The sequence below is a fragment of the Anthonomus grandis genome, chromosome 5 (assembly GCF_022605725.1).
Source record: "Anthonomus grandis grandis chromosome 5, icAntGran1.3, whole genome shotgun sequence".
Taxonomy (NCBI): Eukaryota; Metazoa; Arthropoda; class Insecta; order Coleoptera; family Curculionidae; genus Anthonomus; species Anthonomus grandis.
In genome coordinates, this window is record NC_065550.1 from 6,941,148 (window position 1) to 6,951,394 (window position 10,247).

Below are 10,247 nucleotides of genomic sequence, written 5' to 3' on the forward strand. Positions count from 1 at the left end.
AGGGTCGATAGCTTTAAAACGGTCGTAAACCATTGGCGTCCCACTTGTCAAGTACATTAAGACCTGAATGTTTTCATTTGTTTCTTTATTTAATAGTGCAAGAAATAGGCCAATTTTAGCCATAAATTCTTTGAATTACTTAAGTACCTAATGAACAAGTTCTTTTTAACCCTTATAAGTAGATATTGTCTAGGTAGGTAAATATGGAGGTATAAGTATTATAGGTACCTAAATTGTGCAACCTTAAATGCAAACAGGTAGTTATATTTTATGGTATATAATGTAGATATATCCTAAAAACTTAATTTATTTTTCAGTATTGTTGCGCATTTGTTGTAAGAATGTCAAAGTTTAGCCCTGTAGTGTGTAAAGGTGTTTTAGATTTTAAAGCAAGGACTATAGTACTAAACGTACATGATGGACTTGTGCATCAAATGCCTCTAAGTACTGTTAGAAAACTAGTTTATACATGTGCCAATATGACAGGCATAAGTAAAGCAACAATTTACAGACTTCTTAGTGACAGAAAAAGTGAAAACCGTGAGAACTTGTCTAAGAAGAGTGTAAAGAAAACTGCCGGTAGGAAGCCGATAGCAGTTGATGAGACAGCAAAGCATATCATCAGGAGGACAGTACATTAATTTTATTTAACATTTAGAAGAAACATTTATTATTTGGATGAAACCTGGCTTAACGAAGGACACACCGTGAGCAAGTGCTGGCAGGATAAAAATGTTGGAAGCTCCCGTCAGGCTTTTTTAGAAGGTTTATGGGCTGGCCTGAAATCTCCTTCTGGTAAGGGCCACAGATTAATAAATACACATATTGGGAGCTATAAAGGATTTTTAGATGGCGGTCTGTTTGAATTCGAATCGAAGTCAACTAAGGATTACCACGAAGAAATGAACGCTGATGTTTTTGAAGATTATTTTTCCGAAATGATCAAGTCAATTCCCGAAAATTCAATTATTGTTATGGACAATGCCAGCTACCATTCAAGATTAATAGAAAAATTACCATCATCCGGCTGGCGAAAAGGAGAAATAAAAAACTGGCTTACCGAAAAAGAAATACCTTTTGGAGATGACGCGGTAAAAGCAGAGCTTCTGACAATAGTTACAGAAAATAAATCAAAATATAAAAGACACGTTGTTGACGAAATGGCAAAACAACACAATGTAACTGTACTTCGTTTGCCACCTTACCATTGTGAATTAAATCCTATAGAGTTAATTTGGGCTCAAGTAAAAGGATTTGTGGCCAGAAATAATAAAACCTTTAAATTGAAAGATGTGAGAGAACTTCTGAAAGCAGCAGTGGATAACGTTACCCAAGAAAACTGGAGCAATGTTGTGAATCATGCTATAAAAGAAGAAGAAAAGATGTGGACCCTCGATAATCTTCTAAAAGAAACTGTCGAACTCTTAGTTATAACAGTGAGAATGTCTGATTCGGATGAAAGCGATGAGAGTAATGAAATGTGTGATTTATAAATTGATTTTTTTTGTATATTTCGTAAATATTTTTATTGTAATATATGTAAATATGGCTAATAAATTAAAAGATCCTTATATTTATGCACCTTTCTTATAAATGACAAGATATGTTTGGAGAGTTGCATTTTTTATTGGTTGGTATTAAAAAAATGAAATTTTACAACAATTTTTTAAACATTTAAAAAACAATCAAATTGCGGTATTAATCAAATTTTTATATTTCATTTTATTTGCCATAGTTTTATAATGAGGCTTTTCCGCTTTTAAGAAATGTTTCTATTGTTAATTTAATAAATATAGGTTATACCTACCAACCATACTTTTTCTAAAAATCTTTATCTAATAGATAATAGATAAAATCCAACATTATTTATAAATTTTTCATAACAGATAATTATTTAACTTAAAAATTAAAATCAATATCCATAGTCGGGACGACACTGGCAACCCGTTTGTCATAAAAATGAACTCGAAACCATTGTTCCGAATTTTACGACCTATTGTATTTGAGACCATACAGGACTTGTCCATTTAAAATTGATAAAAACAGCCTGGTTAATCATTTTGTTACATGTAGAAAAATGGAAGACTCACCCTATATTCATGCTACTTCTGCATAAATAATGAGGCACTGTGCTCTCACCAAAAAGGAAATAGAGTATAGAGGGACCACTTTTTAAAATTAGTTTGGTTGATACAGGGTGTCCCAAAAAAGCGTGGTACATACTTTGGACTTTTTTTTTAATGGAATTGCCTATATTTTTTTTCTGAAATGGGAGTGAATTTTTTGAAATTTGACTCTCTTTTTAACCCTAAAATTGTTTTACTCCAAAATACGACGTTGCCTAGTTATTAACAATTGAAAGAAATTTTCACGAAAATTAATGTTTCACTTAAATATTAATATTTACCACCGACGTTGTTTATCTTTTTAAAAATTTGAGTCCTTGGCTAAGTTCATTTTATCTTATGAATTTCCAAAATTTATTTATTTTTATACAGGATGATCAAAATCGTTACTCAAATAATGATATTTTCAATTAAATTTTGCGCTATTTTTTTAAATGGAACACCCTATATCTAGTAACGCATTTTAATAGAGCATTCTTTTATCTTCAATTTGATACCAACAACTTTGCATTTATCTCTAACCGTTTTCTCAAAATTTGTTCTTAAAGGAAGAGTGACACAGATTTTTTATAGGCATTACGACACTTACGATAGAAAACAATTAATAGATATCTTATGGAATCAGATTTCTGTTCAATTCTATTTCGAAGACTGTTTAGTAAAAAAAAGTGTCAATAGTTGTAATAACCATAATGAAATGATAGTAGTTAGAAACAAATAATATTAACCCTTAATGCTATCTCATTTAAAAATAAGAAATTTTGTCTTACAAGTAAAAAGTTGGCCATAATTCATTTATTCTTTGTTGTGTGACGTCAATTATAATGTTTACTTATCAGTCATGTTAAGCAGATTTGTGTTAAAATGAATTACTCTCAGCGATAATGAGTAAAATATTTACGTTATCGGTGAATGCCTTGAAAAGTTTTTTTTTGGCTTAAGAGTTTATTAGGAAAAATTTCCTAATAATTTCGAACATCCTGTACAAAAGCAAACTAGAACGAAAACAGTTTTAAATGAAGAAAACCAATTGGTAATCACCATGTCGGTTGTTGCAACACTGGAATTTAGTTTGTAGAGAACGAATAAGTAAGAACTTAGAAATATCGAAATCGTCCGTGGGAAAATATCACAAGAAAAACAAATATGATCCCTATCATGCACAACTACATCAAGCCACAAAATAAAGCAGCAGATTTTTTTAAATGTGTGCCCTTCACTAATGAATGTACATTCCACAGAAATGATTTTGTGAATCTCCATCGAGTTTTTATGAATAATTTTCAACAATGGTAAAGCATCAATGTTTGGGGGTGCAATATTACATGATTTTGTTATTGTTCCATCCTTTTTGTTTAACAAAAAAAATCGTTTAACAGGAAAAGTTTTTCTAAGTTTCTTAAGAGAGAATTTCCCGACTTTGTAAGGCATCAGTTGAAGGGTGCATAAGCTCACATTTGTACTGATCTCAGGGAACATATCACACACCAATTTGGTAATAGATGGATTGCAAGATATTTACTAAACTTATTTACATACATATTTAATAATATATACATATTTATATTAAATTTATTAAACTTTATACTGGATAGGCCCCACTGAATGGCCTCCTATATCACCGGAATTAACGCTTCTCGATTTCTTCTTGTGGGGAAGTCTGTAAATCTAGGCAAGATATGGTGGAGCTCATACAAGAGTCTTTCAGACGTCTACTACGCTTTGTGCAGTTAAAAAAATGTTCGCACGTAAGGCTGATTTGTCTTTAGAGCAAAATGATAAACATTTTGAGCAATTTTTGTGATAGAACTTATTTATAATGTTTTTATGAATCCTTGATGTAACTGAAATTAATGGGGGTGATATTAATTTTTCTTGTGGCATTTTCCAACGGACCTATTTGTAAGTCATTTTTTTACGTTGTAATGCCTATCAAAAATAAGTGTCACTCTTTAGAGTGAATATATTTTAAGTAAAGAATATATTTTAAGAAAATGGTTAGAGATAAACGCAAACTTGTTGGTATCAAATTGAAAATAAAAGAATGCTTTATCAAAATACGTTACCAGATATAGGGTGTTCCATTTAAAAAAATAGCGCAAAATTTAATTAAAAATATCATTATTTGAGTAACGATTTTGATCACCCTGTATAAAAATAAATAAATTTTGGAAATTCATAAGATAAAATGAACTTAGCCAAGGACTCTACATAGATTTTTCAAAAAGATAAACAACGTCGGTGGTAAATATTAATATTTAAGTGAAACATTAATTTTCGTGAAAATTTCTTTAAACTGTTAATACCTAGACAACGTCGCATTTTGGAGCAAAACAATTTTAGGGTTAAAAAGAGAGTCAAATGAGACTCCCATTTCAGAAAAAAAATATAGGCAATTTCATTTAAAAAAAAGTTCAAAGTATGTATCACGCTTTTTTGAGACACCCTGTATCAACCAAACTAATTTTAAAAAGTAGTCCCTCTAACTCAATTAACATTCCCACTATTAAAGTTTTTTTCCGTTTCAAGGTTTAGCCGCAATCTAGCACCGCGATATTAAATGGACACCCTGTATATTCATGGTTCTAAATAAGGATATATTCTCTAAAAGCACACACTTAATAATTTGTGTTGAATTTTCTTAATCATACTATAGATGAATATTCACATATTTTCATGCATGGAATCACCTGTATAAAAATACTTACAATTCCTTATAACAAAAATAAGGATTATTGAGCTCTTCAAAGGCAATTCATGCATATGCAACTTTTCATCAAAAACTATACCCATTCCTTACATTTATTACCCACTTAATTATATACTAATTACAATACTTATGTACTTACTCTCATAATTGTTTGGTTTAAAAAAAAATTTGGATTTCATTTCGAGAATGGTAGGTTTTTGGAAAACTTTATAAGGACAAAAATTGTTGGGGACATCATTTTCTACAACTTTTCTTATTGAGTCGACTTGCTGCAATGAAAAGTAGCAAAAATTGGTGGCGTCAAAGTTCCCAAAAAAGCAACATTATCAATAAGAAACTTCCCACATAGCATGCGATATCTACTGTATATACCTATAAAGTCCAGAAAGTGCAAAAAATATCCTATGTTCTATGTATATATATTACACATTGAGATAACTTTATTTTTTTATGTTCAAGTATAAATAATATATGTATATATTTTGTGAACATTACCGTCGCCTGCTAATATCTGTACCTTCGATATATACCTCAACAATGACGTCTCTTGACGTCATTTTAGGAAGGACTTTATGTCGTCCTGATTGGTCAAAAAAAAACAAAATTTTAAAGTAGTAAAAAAATAAAAAAGAAACTGTCGAGAATTCAACCCGGGACCACCTGCACCATATTTGCTGCACAACAAATACGTACTAAGGCGGCCTGCTTTTTAAACCAAAGCCAATTAACTTAACCTAAAGTATCACGTGACTAAAATAAGATATGCAATTGACTTTTTTTAATCAAGTATACAAATTGGATTAGATCAGTTACATTATTTCATATTTTAAGGGTTTAAATATCGATAAGAATTAATTTTTTTAATGGCTATTTTACTTGCTTCTGCCATGTATTCATGGACAAAGTGGGCGGCCATATTGTGCAATAAAACTAATTTTTTTTTTAATGGCCTTTTGCAGTTGTAGGCAAAGGGAATCATCCTTTTCACATTTTGTTATTTGATTTAATTTTAAGTTAAGCAATAAAATCATTAATTTCTATTACTTGTCTACTTTTGTATTACTTTTGTCTACAAGTAAAAAGTTGGCCATAATTCATTTATTCTTTGTTGTGTGACGTCAATTATAATGTTTACTTATCAGTCATGTTAAGTAGATTTGTGTTAAAATGAATTACTCTCAGCGATAATGAGTAAAATATTTACGTTATCGGTGAATGCCTTGAAAAGTTTTTTTTTGGCAAGAATGCCTTAAGAACAATATATAATTTTAAATATTTGTTATATAAGTGTATGTAAAAAACTACATTGGTTATAATGTAATATTTACTTCTATATAGCGTTTACATCTTGATCTAATCTTGTTTATAAAATTAAAAGTTGTCAGTATTTTTATGCCGAATGTTTCCTCCTGTTTTTCCTTCTTTAGGGTTTCCTTGACCAACAAATATCTGTTTTATTTTGTCATACTTACAAATGAATAAATATGTTTAGAATTTAAGTAAAAATATTTTTTCTCAATATTCAAATCCTCAAAAACTATTTTAAGACCTTAAAATTACTTACTATTTAAGGTCATTTTAAATGACCTAAAATAGTCTTTAAACGTCATCCTATGTAAATATTTGACGTCTTCCAGAAGCCTTTTTCAATTCCGTTTAAGCCTTTATTTAGGACTTCATTTTGGATGTGACATTAGTACGTTACTTTAAGGTAGTAAGGACGTCAAAATGACTCGTCATGTGGACGAGAAAGTACGAAAAATTACGTTTTCAAGACGTCATTTTGTTACCTAGGAAATTATGCGTATATGGTATATCCAGAATATGTTTCATGGGTATAGGTACCTATATACCTTAGAAATATTTATTATATATCCTGGAATATTAAAAATGTATTTGTATATTCTATAAAGATATATGTAACAGATACATAGAATATAATAGATGTTTATGAGACATCCATAGAATATAACTCCCTCATAACCCTCGGATACACTATACGTACTAATAGTATATTCCACCTAGTGTGTGACAAATGTATATTTATTTCATATCCATAAAATAAACAGAGCATTGAAGAGCATTGAATAAATAGACATTGTATGTATATACGTCAGGATATTATGAATATACATAGCATTTACATATAATATATGTTTGCTATGTGGGTTACTTGTTTCGAAAAAACGTACAACATTTATATAACAATTTTTTTGGGCGACAAAGGGTTCCTTAGTTATAGCGTGTACAATTATGGCCATTGTAGTTTGTATAATGAAATCAAGTTCTTTGAAACTCAAAATTTGCAAAAATCTTCTGCTATATTTACAAGAATGAAAAATATTGATAATAACACAATTATAAATAATAATAAGCTAATAACAAATATATAAATATTTAAGAAAATAAAATATGAATATTTATTTCATTAGTCAATAGAGAAATTAAAACATCCTTCATTAAAAGGACAAATGTTCTGTCATGTCAAAAAATTTGATGAAAGTCGTTGCTTTTATAAAAGTCGATTTGTACCTACATTAATACTTGTTCTGTCAGCTTGTTGTGCTTATCACTATTATGTTGATATAATTAAAGTAAAATTAAATGCCATGACTTGTTAATTCAGACATAATTAAAAGTTTTTTAGTTAACTAATTTGAAATTATGATGTTTTTACTATTTGATTGACTAAGTTTTTTTAAATTTTATATCACACATGCAAATAATTGTAGTATATTGTTTAACACATTTACAGTACGTGCAATTCTTTATAATGCATAATATATTTTTAAGTAAGAAAGCTCGTCAATAAGGGAAAATGCTTTGTGGATGGTACTTTGTCTTTTATTACGTAATTTTTTACAGAGCTTCTTGTAAACCATTATTCAGTGGTTCCACAGCAACATTTATAATTTTTTGATATGGAATATTTTCGATTATGGAATATTTACAATTGGTTCGAAAATGAGCGCAAAAAGTGAAAATTGTATATATTCAGAGATGTGTGAAGGCAACTGAAATAGTCTTTAATTCTTTTTATCCAATCCTGCGTGACATGTATTTCATTGTTTTGTAATCACCGATGCCGTACGAAAATGGACCGTTACCCCCACTACAATAAAAATTCTACGGGCTTGAGACGCTATAACTAAGGAATCGTTTGTCACCCAAAAAAAGTTTTTATATGAAGTTTGTAGGTTTTTTTAAGACGAATAACTTTCTCATTGACACTGTTGCGATAAAAAAAATTCTAGTCCAAAAAGCAAAAAAAAAAAACTTTTGGAAACTTTGGCGCCATCTACTTTTTGTACTTCTTATCGCAGCAAGTCAACTTAATGAGAAAAGTTGTAGAAAATGATGTCCCCAACAATTTTTGTCCTTACAAATTTTTCCAAATACCTACCATTGCCTAGTCGAGATAAATGAAATTCAATTTTTTTTTGAGTTTTCTCACAAGGCCGGTACGATTGTACGATTCGACGAATTTTTCAAGTTAAGGTTTTTGATTGCTATTCTAACCGCAAAAGATGTTACAGGGTATTTTTTCGCCACAACGGCCTTTTTTTGATAGATTGACTGTACTATTATGCAATCAACCCACAATATCCTCTTCTTTTCAATAGAAAATTATTAATAACAGTCATAACAAAAAATTCATATAATCAGCTTATAATGATGATGCTATATTTTTTTATTAACCCTAGACTAGCTAACTCAACCGTATTAAAAACCTTCCGTTTTTTAATGCGGTTGACTGCCTCCGTAGCTTTTAGATAGTAGACAAAGAATCCAACGTTTACCAGTGGGGGTAAAATAAGCAGTGGAATAAAATTATACTTAATTATTCCCAAACATAAGTAGCATTGGTATTTTTTCCCAATTATTCCTAGCTAATCTTAGCATATACCGCTCCGGCCATTGGGTGTGAAAATCATTGCGCTAACATTCGTGTTGGTCCTACTTTGCCCTCTAACTTAAGTTCGATCACATAAAACATAGAGAAGGCGAGAGAGGTCTGAATCATAGGTTCATACTTGGTCTGAATATAATTTCACACCACACGATAATATTGCGCTTATATACTTCTGAGTTAATTAGCCTTCGGTAATAGAAGAAATATTAAAGTTTAATTGATTTTAAACGTTTTGCACTTGCAAATTTAGAGGAGTTAAGGGCAAGAATATTCGATTTTTGTAAAACTGAACTCTATCGAAGAGAACGGAGTTTTATGATCGGTACAGGTATTGTGAAGTACAATACGGCAATATTTTCGAACATATAATAAGTTATACTCATTTAATTAAATGCACTGTAAATAACTTCTCTTAGAATTTCAGAGAACATTTAGATCATGGTTGACGAGCTTGGCGTATCTCGCGCCATAAACGAAAACATTTCAAGGCAGCACTGCGACGTATGTTATATTTACCCTGTGGAAAAAAGTGGCTAATAAATCCCAAATGGACGCCATCGTTCACCATTAAAAATCATAGACTTTGCCTATGAGGTCTATAAGTACGACAGAGATGGTTTTGACATTTTGATTAATGAAAATAGCAACCAATCATATCACCAAGTAGACGCATTTAAATCGGTTTTGCAAAAGCTGGACAAAATGAAAGGTTCTTCTAGCAAAATTGAGTGCTTTTGGTTATTTAGAGAGCCTTCTGCAAGGCATACAAGGATACAGTCTGCAAGAATCAATATTGCAGTATCCAATTAGTTTCCTATGTGTTCCGCTTTTATTTATATTATTTATCAATGATTTTGCTGAAGCAAGATAGGAAAACTGCAATAACTATAAAAAAACAAATCAATGCGGCAATCAAAAGAAAAAAAAATACTGGAAGGAGTTCTACACAGCCATGGAACACGATCGGAGCCCAGAGGAAAGTATCACCATACCAGTTTTTAAAAAGGGACCAAAAATATATCAGGGCAACTACAGAGGCATAATCATGCTTTGCAGCACAATAAAACTGCTCAACAGCATTGTCAAAAGCGTCCTTGAATAATGCACCATCGAAAACAACGATGAATAGCTAAGGCCCTATTTATTGTGGGATAGGTAAAAGAGAAGACGATCGAATTCAGCTACCCTGCTTATGTGTGTTATATTGACCTAAAAAAAGTGTTCGACAAAGTACAGCTGCGCGATATATCGAGAAAGAAATAAATCCCAATTTCAGTCATAAACATAATAAGAAATGTGAACAGAGGCAACACTACGAGAATAAAAGTGGACTATAAAAACAACAAAATCAATCAATCAAATTTGTTGAATACCGACACTAACAGGAATAAGATCTGCAAAGACTAGTAAAAAATACAACATGTTCTCCATTGATAAAACAAAATGTATGACCTCCAAAGAACCAGTAAGGTATAAAGTGGTAATAGGCAATAAACCA